We start from the raw sequence: 14,150 nt of genomic DNA on the forward strand, positions 1-14,150 counted from the left end.
ATGTCAGACCTCGAACAGATCATTACAGATTTTTTTTTTATTTTAATCCAATCTAGAGACACAATAAAAATCTTGTAACCGATTTAAATGTATATTCACTTTCAGATCGTCATAGCAAACTAGCCCCTTATGTATGTATGTATACATTGCCTTAAGCATTTGCATTCATCCCCAGACTAAAATAGGTATAACCAACTAGACCTGCAGGGAAGCACTGGTTAAAGTTTATTATATAATTGAACTGGGCATATATGATCAAGTAAGTAGTAGAATAATCTACATCAAAGGAGGCTATGATGAAATGAACACTGTAACACAAAGTACGAAACCTATATCCTCCTTTACAAATCTGGCAATGTAGTGTACATGGTTGGTATTGTGGAGCAGCTCCTGTGATAAACCTGTATGTTCAAACCCAGCAGTCTCTCGTATTTTCAAGGCCAATAGAAATAGTGACTGATCCGTCAGGATACATATTCACATTATTATTCGAACTATATCAAGACAGGGCCAAAGTATCTATTAAAGGGGTACTCCTGCCACCATAACCACATCTGCTTTTTGAAGTGGTCATGGTGGTATCAACCAGGATTTGCAGGGTTTCAGCTTGCAACACTGTGCATCCAGAAATATTGCAATTGTGTGCTGGGGGCTAGTTGCACCTCCAGCTCACATGACTTATGCAGCCTAGAACTCTTTACGGAGATGCCTACTGTCAATTCTGTGCATATTTTACATCTGTCGTCAACATGCACTACACGCTGCCAACTGACATAACAATTTCTACCTTGCAAGCTCTGCATGCAAGTAGATTCTCTTCTCCCCCCTCCGTCCCTGCCTCCCTGCCTCCCTATCGCCTCCGCTGATATTTTTCCCTTATCCTCTTTTCCCTCCTCTTGAGAGCACACACACACTCTGAAACCATTAATTCCTCCAAGCAAAGGTTTCTCTATGAGAAGCCTCTGAGTGGACATTGTAGTGGCTCCCCTGGCGTGAGACTGGAGCGCAACGAGCAGCGCCTGGGGCTGGATTAAGGTAAATAAATCTTATTTTAAAACACAAACGTTTAATGTCAAAAGTGTTATTCTTATTAAATAAAAAGAGGGTTGAGAAAAACCTTTAATGATGGAAGTTATTGAGACATCTAGCTAAAAAAATTAACTTTAGAACGGAGAGAACTAAATTGAAAATAGATGCTTTTGACATAACTTGTTCATCGCCTTTCTGCATGTCTCTTCATGTTTGTGTACAGAAGAACACACACAATAAGTGGTTTCATATTAAAAGGAGACTCTTGGCTGAATCTTTGTCTTAGCCTTTTAATGTATTTTTTGTAAATAACTCAAAAATAACTTTAAAAAGACAAAAAAAAAACACATACAAACTAAACTCATAATGATGCCCTCCACCAAAATACTATAATATGGGAAATGTAGAGCGATAGGAAAATCATGCATAAAGTAAGTCTGTATGCAAATTGAAATTGTACTAATTGCTATATGTGTCAAGTCATGTTTTTCCATGAATAATGCTATTTGTGGATATGCAGACAACCCTTACAACCCTCATATAGTATTCAAAAATTTGTATGGCTAGGAAAAGCCTAAATCCTCCCGTTGCATCATGTTGTGGGAGCTAACATGGCTGCAGTGATTTCCTTAGGTAGTTATAGTTCTTGGGGTGTCTCTTTAAAAGTTTACTCTAAGTACCATAACCACTAGAGCCTGATGTAGTGATATGGACCCGGCGAGCCGCATTCACCATCCTACTGTTCTGTATCACACTGTTTTGAGTGTCTTAGTCCCTTGCTCCACATACTACTATTTATTTTTACACTTAATTGGTTGAACGTGTCAGTTGAATCGTGACCCTCAATTTATGCCACACCACTCAAAAAGGTTTGACACAGAACCAGAGATCTATGCTAGGGATATGCTAGCACCAAAACCACTACATTGGGTTGTAATAGGTATGGTGCATAGCGTAACTAATCATCATTAGAGGCTAACCAAGTCATGTGATTTGCTGCAAACCCAAACTGCATTGCTACAAGTTTTTTCTCCAATGTCTTAATGATATTTGTCTAGTCTATTCATAAAAAATGTTTTATATAGGGTTATTTTTATACTGAATGTTTTGTAAAGTAACAGACTGATGATGAGCAAGATTTCATTCTTATTACAATTATAGGTTCCCTAACACTTGACTAGCATATTTGGAATTATAATCATTAAAGCATTTGCAGACATAATTTAATGCCAACTCTGTATTATTCATTCACTGCATTCAAAGAAGGTAAACAAGTGGAATAGCTTGGTTAGTCCACCAACTATATATCCTGTTCAAACGTAAAAGAGAACTGCAAGGACCAAAACCACTACAGGGCCCTGTGCCCCCTATCCCATTGGTAAGCAATCGAACCAATTTAGAATGGTTTGACTTCTTATGTGAAGTCTGCTGCTCACATTTTTTGCAGTCATTATTTTGCGTAAATCGGATACAGATGATTTAGGAAATCAAAGACAAGGAGAATCAGCAAGGTCAACACCCTTTTGGTCAGGGATATCTTTTCAAACTGGAGTAAGCCTAAAATTAGGCAATATTTCTTAAAAATAAAAAAATATATACATATTTTTTTATTTTTTAGCACTGTTCTCCAGAATTTGTTCTTAGTAATTTCATGTAATATGTGTTCTTATATTATTGGGTGTTAATATGTATAGGTGATTGTGTTTAACTGTATCTACTAATATGCCTTGTCTCGCCATTTCACCTGCATTGTATTGTATCACCTGCAAAAACAAAATCAGCAAGGTAACACATGAAGTGCCATCTATTACCATTTCAGAAAAAAATGACCACGTGCGATCTCCTAGACAATTATAGTATCATCCCAGCCGCTCTCCCCATTCAACCTGTAGTCTCTGTGCTTAAGTGGTAGAAATGAATGAATCACTATGCAGATGTTCAAAAATGCTAAGAAAAGAGAAAGACAAGCAAGAAAGGAAGAGTAAGTGATAAAAAAAAAGTGAGGAAAAGACACCCAGACAAGCACCCCAGACCATAAACGTGCACTAGAAGACATCCCACTTTTGCCAAGCTATTTAAATTATAACATTTTAAAGATATGATTTGTATGAATTATTCACAAACAAAGTAAAACGAATGGAATTTAGTCACTCTGTTTGGCTATTCTACACAAGCACACCATTGATTAAGAGTAATAAAAGATTGATGGGTCCTTATCAATTTTAACTGGGAGAAATAATTACACTAACGGCTATATTGTTTGAAATATTCTCATCAGGGTGACTGAACCCAACCATCATGGCGACAAGACGTGATCCTGGAGAGCTCCCTTTAACCTGGTTAAAAAAAAAAGCCTTACTTACCTGACCTCTGGATTTCCGAGCTGGGGCTGGCGGCACAAGCTTGGACATCCTGTGGTCAATAACAGCCGTCTAGCCATAGTTCGTCTGCCACCACTAGTGAGGCCTAACGTGCACAGTAGGAGGGAGAGGCGGCTGATGTCCCAGCTTGGTGAGTGCAGGCTCTCTTTGAAATAAAGCTGACACCCCGCAATCCCCCCTCCCCTCTGGACCAGTGGGGGATATCCCGGTCCCCGCTGGAAAAGCATGTACTTCTGCCACACAGGAGAATAAAGAATAATCCTGCTGATTTTGTGACAGCGTGTGACAACTAAAATGGCTGCCACATCGGAGCTTTTACTCTATCCAGCAGATCTGGAGGGCCTGCAGTGGAGAGAGCTCTTCTGTGCCAGGTTTGATGCTCTCTGCAATGCCTGCTGGCAATGCATAAGCCACCAAACTCACCTCCCCACAGTCCCCGCAGTACCGGCGACCCAGAGAAGCACTTCTACTCACTCTGCTTCTTCCGGACTGGGAGCCCAATCAGAGACGTATCTCACGCACCCCATGGGCGTAGGAACCGGGGGGTTGGGGGGGACGAATCCCCCCCAGCAAATCATGCGGGGGGGACAGGTTATGGGGAAATCCCCCCCCAGCTCCGCCGTCCCCCTCATGCTGCAGCCGCCCGAGCGCTCTGTTGAGAGCCTCAGGCGGCTGCAGCTTTGCCCGGGCTGGTGCGTCCATGAGGGCGCACCGCCCGGGCGCAGCATGAGGAGAGGGGCTGACAGGAGGGAAGCGCTCAGCGCTCCCTCCTGTCACTCCCTCACTGTAGCGTGGCCGAGCCCTGTATGGTCCGCCGGTACAGGGAGCATCTGTCTCCTGTACCCGACCGGACTAACAGGAAGTGCACACTGAGTGTGCACTTCCTTTTAGTCCAGCCGGGTACAGGAATCAAAAGCTCCCTGTACCCGCGGACCATACAGGGCTCGGCCACGCTACAACAGAGGTAGGGGAGGGGGAGGGAGGGAGGGGGGGGGAGAAAAAAGAGAGTGACAAGGGAGGGAGGGGGGGAGAAAAAAAGAGAGTGACAAGGGAGGGGAGAAAAAAAAGAGAGTAACAAGGGGGGGGGAGAAAAAAAGAGAGTGACAAGGGAGGGAGGGGGAGAAAAAAAAGAGTGTGACAAGGGAGGGAGGGAGGGAGGGAGGGGGAGAAAGAGTGACAAGGGAGGGAGGGAGGGGGAGAAAAAAGAGAGTGACAAGGGAGGGAGGGAGGGAGGGAGGGAGGGGGAGAAAGAGAGTGACAAGGGAGGGGGAGAAAGAAAGTGACAAGGGAGGGGGAGAAAGAGAGTGACAAGGGAAGGAGGGAGGGGGAGAAAGAGAGTGGGGAGGGAGGGAGGGTGAGAAAGAGAGTGGGGAGGGAGAAAGAGAGTGACAAGGGAGGGAGAAAGAGAGTGACAAGGGGGGGCAGAGGGGGAGAAAGAGAGTGACAAGGGAGGGGGAGAATGAGTGACAAGGGAGGGGGAGAAAGAGTGACAAGGGAGGGGGAGAAAGAGTGACAAGGGAGGGGGAGAAAGAGTGACAAGGGAGGGAAGGAGAGGGAGAAAGAGAGTGACAAGGGAGGGAGGGAGAGGGAGAAAGAGAGTGACAAGGGAGGGAGGGAGGTGGAGAAAGAGAGTGACAAGGGAGAGAGGGAGTGGGAGAAAGAGAGTGACAAGGGAGGGGGGGGAGGGGGAGAAAGAAAGTGACAAGGGAGGGAGGGAGGGGGAGAAAGAGAGTGACAAGGGAAGGAGGGAGGGGGAGAAAGAGAGTGACAAGGGAAGGAGGGAGGGGGAGAAAGAGAATGACAAGGGAGGTTGACATCCATCACACACACACACACACACACACACAATCACACAATCATGCAACCCTTACACACACAGAAACACACAATGCATTCCTTACACACACTCAATGCACCCCGTGCACACACACACACAATCATACAATCACACAATCATGCAACCCTTACACACACAGAAACACACAATGCATTCCTTACACACACTCAATGCACCCTGTACACACTCAATGCACCCCTTACAGACGCACACACTGCATCCCGTACAAACACAGAAACACACCTTGCAGCCCTTACACATACAAACACAGATTCACACAATGCATTCCTTACACACATATCAGGACATCCCCTACACACTCCACCCCCTGTGAACAAACTCATTGGTGGAACATGAAAGTGAACCATGGGACCCAGACCTTGAGCTGTGTAAAGAGACCCCAAAAAATGGAGCTGCTTCCCGTTCTCCCAGAAAATAGATTTTTGTGACCACAGTTACAAACAGCCTCCAGAGAGCCTGTTCTACACCAGACCAGTGGAGCCAGACTGCAGCTAGAGCCCATCATCATCCTCATCTGGTTGTAAGTAGGCAATCTAGCATATTATTTGTGGCACTAATGTCTAATTTACCTCACATTAAAGAAACACTATAGTCCCCAGAACCACTGCAGCTTAATGTAGTGGTTCTGGTGTCTATAGCCTGTCCCTGCAGGCCTTTTAATGTAAACATGGCGGCACTCCAGCACTGGCGTTAGTTAACATGGCAGAAAAATAATTGGAAAGGGTTAGGGGGGCTACTAATATGGATGGGAGGAGGGGGAGGTAGAAAAATAATTGGAAGGGTTTAGGGGGGCTACTAATATGGATGGGATCAGGGGGAGGTAGAAAAATTATTGGAAGGGGTTAGGGGAGTACTAATATGAATGGAAGGGGTAGGGTGGGTTCTAATATGCATGGAAGGGGTTAGGGGGTACTAATATGCATGGAAGGCGTTAGGGGGGTACTAATATGCATGGAAGGGGTAGGGGGTTAATATGTGTTGAAGGGGAAGGTGAGGTTCTTTTGTGCATGGAAGGGGTAGGGGTGGTTCTAATATTTATGGGAAGGGTAGGGGTGGTTCTAATCAGGAGGATCCCGGCGCTGTATCCGGGTAAGTAAAACCCCTTCCCTGTAGTGACCCTATAATGTTATTATTTAATCATTTATATAGCGACTGCAAATTCCGTAGCGCTGTACAATGGGATAAACAACTCCTAGTTTACGGAATAAGAATATACCCGGCGAGTAAAAATGCTATCCCCCCCAGATTTTTTGGGGTTCCTACGCCCATGACGCACCCGTAGAGTACTCAGAGCCCTGAAGCTCCCGCGGACCAACGCTCCTGCTCCCTGGAGGAGAAGGACCCCTGGACATAGGGAACAGGCTCCCCTTAAGGCCCGGGCTCGAGGCTGTGCAAAGCTGTGGCTTTCTAGTTCCAGGAATCACCAGCAACAGACACAGATGCTTCAGTGGTGCCCAGGGGGGATGAGAAACAAAAGCATACCTGGCTTGGAGATAAACTTTCCTACGCGGCCTCCTTGTGGAATTGGCTGACTACAAATTGGCAACTTTCATGTGCACCCCCAGCAGTCCCCTATTTATCCAGTGCTGTGATAGACCACTTTTCTTGTTAAAAATCCAGCAGTATGACCCACATGGGAATGTAATATAATATATGTGCAATGGCATTAATGCAATTAACAGAAGCAATTCTGTAAAGTCTATGATGTACATGCAACCCCCCTTTTCCCTTTTCCCTCGCCTATTCTTCTTTCTGTACCCCTATACTCTTGAAAAATGAAAAAAACAATCAAAATTGTCAAATTATAAAAATAAAAAAAATAAAAATCCAGCAGTACAATTTTGGCTCTATTTTAATTTAGCTTGTTTATCCATTCTAAACTCAATTAACCAGTGACATCACACCTGTAATCTGACTAGGTAATAGCGTGTTTTATTCATGTCATTTATTTTCTCATATGCAATAACTAAACATGTGTCATAATGTATTGTTTCAGCAAATACCATCTTGTTTAGAAAGCTTTCAATAAAACTATTAGTTCTATGTTGTTTTATATTAAAAAAAAGAGGCTGATATGCTCAAGGTTATAATGTATGCTACAACTATATATCTGAAATGTAATCACCTGCTACAACCCATTCTCTTTATTCTGTAAAGTTATACTTTGCCTCAATGATAGAAAGATTGACAAAAACATTTTTTTAAATATTCACCTAACAGTGTGTGCAAGGAGAAACTCAAGAAGCTTGCTCAGGTTTTCAAATACACAGAGAAAAATATATATCTTACATCTACAACAGAGGTATTGCCAAAATGCACATTTTTATATAGATTCTTCCAGTTTCATTTTGGAGTTCACTGATTCTTCTTTTATAAAAGAGGTATAACTATGTAACATTTGCACACAAAGATATACATTTTTTCATGATCACAGAAACTAAATTATTAGCATTTTTTATATAGTGTCAACATATTCTGCAATGGTTTACAATTATAGTATAAGGGGATATTAAATGGTATAGATAGCAAATATTTTTCTCTATTAATAATGTACGTAAAATGTTTGGGGATTTGGAGTGCCCTTTAATACGAATTAGAATAGAAAACATAGTTATTTAATGTTGTAAATGAAAAAGAAACGTTTTTCATGACCAAGCCATTAACAAGCAGTCTGTTTAATCTAAAAATGACAATCACATTAAAACCATTACATTTTGTTGTCAACATTATCTTTTATCTCCCTTACGGGGTCTGTGTGTATGTTAGGGGCCAAGGCCTCTTACATGTGTAGGGGTTTTACCCCCTAATGGTGGCCCTGTTTACAGAATACTAAAATCAAACTACTACTTTACCAAGTAATTTGTATCTATAAAAATCAGTCTAACATTTACTCGAAGCATGAAATATACAACAATCATGAATAGATTGTTGTTCAGGGATAAAAGAAAATGACACAATTTTGATTTTGTATTTACTAATTCATTATTTAAAGAAATACCATTTTGTCACATACAGTAAATGCATGAAAATAATCAAATAAAAGCTCAAATATCTTGCTTAATATTATTTGTTAGGATCTTGATGGCACTGCTTTGAATGCAGTTTCCTAAAAATGCTATAAGAATGTACAAATGTATGTATGTGGGTATGATGCTGATAGTAAATGCAGGGAGCACTAAAACAATGCTCCCTGCAGGAATTCCCCTAGTGTGCCAGTCTGATTGATTGGCAGGCAGCATGGTGTGTATTCACGCCAGACTGGCCTGTCAATTGTGTGAAGACAGACCTGCCTCCTTTCCAGACAGACCCGCACTAAGGGCTAGTGGCCCATCTCCTTTCCATTGGGAGATATGGCTTTAGCCCCAAGAGGTAAGCTGGTGCCAGGGCACCATAACAATGGCATTCCAGTGAAGTGGTTATGGTGTCTGGAGGTTCCCTTTAAATGTGCCTGCCTGGTTCATGAACTCTACATGTGTTTGTCTTTCCTCGGAAAATGATACATCACATTTATTATTTTTTCCATCTGTATTTTCATTTAACCTATAAACCAGTCTCCTCCTTCCCATCCGGTCCAAAATGAAGCTTTCTGCAGTCCTGCATTATAGCATATTATACTTTATAGATATGAAGCTAGATTGGCCTGAAGATGTGAAAATGCATCAAGGTGTCTATTTTCCTCCTTATAACTGTATATTCTGTATACCCATTGCAAAATGCTATTAAAGCCATATTTTATATATAAATGCAGGATAATTTTAATTTTTCTACTTTCCAAAATCCCTATAATATAAAAATCTGTGTAATGATATGGGGTATCGTGTAATTTTCCTCCTTATAACTGTATATTCTGTATACCCATTGCAAAATGCTATTAAAGCCATATTTTATATATAAATGAAGGATAATTTAAATTTTTCTACTTTCCAAAATCCCTATAATATAAAAATCTGTGTAATGATATGGGGTATCGTGTAATTAGAACTGTCTTGCTCAAAGAGCTGGTATGCTAATATAAACATTGAGAGAGCTGAATACTGGTGGGTGGTCACGTTTCATGGAGATGTGTGTGACAAACCACATGTGCGGCAATCCCTGTCACCAAACGCAGGGCTTGCCTTTTCTCTTCACCTTTTTAAGGATGTTTACTCAAGGCTTATTCAGTTAAATGACACAAAGTAAAACATTCTTACATTGTAATGCTTAGCACCATATGGTAGGAGGTACACACTCCTCAGACCAGACGTTTATTTCTTCTGACTTAAGCTGTTTCTAATATCTTTAATAAATAAATAAAGACTATTTTACTTGAATGCTGATCGCTATGGGTTTGCAGAAATAATAAATAATACAATTATTATGTAGTATTTGATGACAGAGTCAAATGTATGGCATGAATAATGCATTATTTTATAGGGCATTCAGCAGTGATCCAAGGGGTGATTGGGCTGTCTAAACCATGGTTTTGGTGTAGTTAGCAAGTGTGTTTAAATTCTGCAACAATTATTCTTCAACAACATACTACCCAAGTGTCCTGATTTAAGAGGGTCAGTCATTTTAATTTAGACAATTAGGATGATTTCAGTGACAGTATTATGCTGTTTATAAAAAGTATAAGCTACATAAATATTTAGTTATTAAGTAAGTACTAAGACAGCAAAATTTGTAGTTTTGAATATATTATGCAGAAATTGTGGTTATTCTATGAAACCAGACCAGTCTTAGTAATATCACGCTTGCGTAGCAAACAAATTGTTGAAATTGATTAAAAAGGCAGCTAAAACATAATGTGTCTCAGCAGTTTATGCATAAATTCTGACACTCTGTCCATATTTTGAAGTCAGAGGTATATTCACTAAACCCTGAACTGTGATGAATTGTGTAAACGTTTAGTGAAGATGAAATTTGGTGACGCACTGCCCTGCCTCTTTCAAGTGCTTCACTCGTAGGTTCCCACTACTTACAGAATTTCTAATTATTTATCACAGGTAATTTAATATATTCCAGGGTTGTCCTAGTTTTTGAAGCATTCTGTCAGAAGAACCTGGCCTAAGCCCTGGGGGCAAGTGAATAAAACAGCCTGGGAAAACCAGCAAAGGTGTACTCAGCACATTTCATTAGGGCGTGCAACCATGAACAAACAATCAATCAATCAACCTTTCTTTATTTCTACATTTATTTAAAGTTTGTTTATTATTTAAAACTACATTTTTAAAATACGCATTTAATACACAAGACACATAATAGGAGATTAATCAAGGCAAAGACAGGTGCTATAATTAAAAGTGCTAAATAAGGAACAATCACAGGCTTCCCAACCATCCCAATTTTGGCGGGACAGTCCCTATTTTGGGGTCCTGGTCTATCTTCCCAATTTAGTTCCCTGGTGTCCTACACCTAAGGACACCGGTGAATTGCAGCACGGCTCATTTTTTGACAGACATTCTCGCTCTGAGAAGCAGGCACTAAGTCCATGCAAAGAGCGCTTCTTGCGCTCTTTCCATAGTCCTATACGTTTTGTTTTTTTTGAAGGACAGTACACCCATATTGATTCAATTTTTGCTAATGTTGGACGGTATGCAATCGACATTAAACCAGTATGTATAATCAGATGATACCCGACATCTGTCCTGATTCTTGCAGGGCAATCTGTCTAACTACTGCGGTTTATTTTTCCTAGTGTCCTACTTCTTGAGGCAACAAAAAGAAAAGTCCTCATAAAAAAAGCTTGCTATCCGCCAAGATGATCCTAGGGCTTTTCTGCAATATGTCCATACACAAGAGCTTCAGCAGAAAGCTGAACATGTGAAGAATGACACTACCCCATACGCATTGATAGTGGCTGCTTTAAAGACTGAAGCCTCTGATATTGCCTCAATACTTTCCTATGGGGTTTTCTCTGATGCTGTATGTTCTCATGCAGAGCGTGAGAACATCCAGCGTTGTTTCAGAGGCAAACTCTGTGAACCTCCAGGAAGCGCCTAGAGCCAGTCTTACTACAATGTGAACATTTTTGTTTTAGCCGGTAGGAATAAGGGGGACACAGACGGTGCTACCAGACAACTGCAATGAGCTGAAGTGGTCTGGGTGCCTATGGTGTCCCTTTTTGAAGGAATACTATAGGCGCCAAAAAAACTTTAGCTTAAATGAAGCAGTTTTTCAATTTGCAATATCAACTAAGTTATAAAACATAATGGTTGGAAGATTTCATTGTAACCACTGTACACTCATCCAGCATCATTAGAACAGCTTCAACTTAATGAAGCAGTTTTGGTGTATAGATCATGCCCCTGCAGTTTATTTGCTGAATTCTGTGCTATTTGGAGTAAAATCACTTTGGTTTATGCAGCCCTGGCCACACCTCCAAATGCCCAAGTCATTTTTAATAAAAAGCAGCGCAAGAGGAATTTCCCCCTTAGGCATTTTATGTCAGCCATCCTTGTCTCAATGCAAACATTTAAAGGGTTGGGAAATGTTAGTATTTGCCCTACTCTAATACCACATCCTGAATGACCGATTAACTACCAGTAGACATGATAATGGAAGGCAGGTGTAAACTTGCTTGTCAAAGTATAAATCATTTGTAGTTGCATGGCATCAAATGGCACTGTTAATCATAGTTTGATAAAACCACTCTCTCACTAGAAGAATGATAATTTGCACATTTTTAAGCAAGGTTTTAGATATTATTATTATTATTGCCATTTATATAGCGCCAACAGATTCCGTAGCGCTTTACAATATTATGAGAGGGGATTTAACTATAAATAGGACAATTACAAATAAACTTACAGGAACAATAGGTTGAAGAGGACCCTGCTCAATCAAGCTTACATTCTATAGGTAGAAATCAGTAGCATTTAATGGATAGTAGCGTACCATAACATTGCTCAGAAAACATCCTAACTTAAAGAAGTTATGGTGCCTTAAGGGGTTAAATCGTTATCAAACGTTTTAATCTGAAAGTTGCCTCCAGTGTTGTTCCCCCCTCCCCCCCAGTGGGCAACCAGCTTCTGAAATTGAAAGTGCAGCGGGACAAGGGCGATGCAGATTTAGTGACTCCCATTCACAAAAATGGAAAAAGGTACGTTTCTTTCCTAGCCAGTTTTGTGAAATGGGAGTCATTGATTGGCCAGTCAGTGTCGTCCTTGCTCGGCAGCACTCCGCACTCCCTGAAAGCAAAACTTTAGAAGCCGGTTGTGCCCTGGAGGATGCTGAGATCTGGGCTGGAGGTTCACTTTGGGGTTAAACCATTCAAGAATGGTTTAACCCCTTGAGGCAAGAGTGAGCCAGGGGCGTCCTAACAGCATCACTTAATTTAGATGAAGTTGCTTTGGTGCCTCAAATGCCCCCTTAAAGGGTTACTTCAAGCACAATGACTACTTCTGTGATTTGAGTCTGTTTGCACTTTGAAAGCTGAACATACAGAGATTAACCCCTCTGCTGAAGGAGGTGTAGCACTACCTCCAAGAGCACTATTGGGGTGTAATTAGCCATCCGGGATTTTCTAATATTCGTATGCACAGAATTGCATTCATTGACTGACAGCAGTTATCTGATACTGTGCAGATGCCAGATATTGCACCTGACTGTAGACATCCCAGTTGGACAAAAAATTTTAATGTGATGCATAAAAAACAAATCCATCGTCACCCATGAAGGACTCCACACCGAATGAGCTTACTGGGCAGGAAAACCCCTTTAAAGGGTTTTCCCACATTATGCAAGCTCTATCAGGACTCTCTGATTGGTTGACTTGTAAGTCAACTCTCCGACACGTAGCCTATTACTGTACACGCTTTAACTACTAATTTATCTTTCCATGTAGCTCTATTCCCAAGGCAAAGTAAGGCATTATGAGAATATCAGCTCCCACTGCAATGTAATTTAATTGACAGCAAATTTAAACCTTATCTGACATTCTAATCTCACTTAAAGGGAAACTCCAGTGCCAGGAAAACGATCCGTTTTCCTGGCACTGGAGGGTCCCACTCCCTCCCATCCACCAATCCCCAGTTACTGAAGGGGTGAAAAACCCTTCAGTGACTTACCGCGCATGCGCATTAGCGCTCCCCATAGGAAAGCATTGAAAACGAATTTCAATGCTTTCCTATGGGGATTTGAGCGACGCTGGAGGTCCTCACACAGCGTGAGGACGTCCAGCGACGCTCTAGCACAGGTTTCCTGTGCTATGAAGCAGGAAGTTCCCTCTAGTGGCTGTCTAGTAGACAGCCACTAGAGGTGGAGTTAACCCTGCAAGGTAACTATTGCAGTTTATAAAAAACTGCAATAATTACACTTGCAGGGTTAGGAGTAGTGGGAGTTGGCACCCAGACCACTCCAATGAGCAGAAGGGGTCTGGGTGCCTGGAGTGTCCCTTTCGTTTCATGTGCAGGCTTGGTTTGAATTTAGAAAAAAACAAAAACAAAATTAAAGTTCAAGGGCTATTAGTTTAGGTTTAGGGCATGTCAAGTGTTAGGAAAAAAAATTAAAAGATGGCAATGCCAACATATACATTTGTCTAGCAAACAGAAACCAAGACACTAAAATATATTTATATAATGCCAAAATGCCAGCGTATTGCAATGATAAGTTTATACACATATAGATATATAAATATATATTTATAGATATATATTTGACAGATTTCCTTTAAACATATAATTATGAAATGACGTCATATAGTAAAGACCACGTCTGTACTGGACAATATATTTAGTTATGTGTACAATAATATACGCATTTGCACAAGTAGATTGTATTTAACACAGCTGTTAAAATGTCCACTATCGAGCTTGATTGCTTTGGTAAATAGTTGCGAAGAAGAAAAGCTAATCACTTTGACTGATGTTCACTGTATGCTATGTAACTAAATAAAATCAATT

The 14,150-nt window shown here is 41.1% G+C and overlaps 1 protein-coding gene across 1 annotated transcript in view; it reads left to right on the plus strand.

Annotated features, from left to right (window-relative positions):
* PLEKHG1 (pleckstrin homology and RhoGEF domain containing G1) overlaps nt 1-14,150 on the plus strand; it is a 281,660-nt gene that overhangs the window by 184,015 nt on the left and 83,495 nt on the right. The gene's annotated exons all lie outside the window — the stretch shown is intronic.

The sequence above is a fragment of the Pelobates fuscus genome, chromosome 2 (assembly GCF_036172605.1).
Source record: "Pelobates fuscus isolate aPelFus1 chromosome 2, aPelFus1.pri, whole genome shotgun sequence".
NCBI lineage: Eukaryota > Metazoa > Chordata > Amphibia > Anura > Pelobatidae > Pelobates > Pelobates fuscus.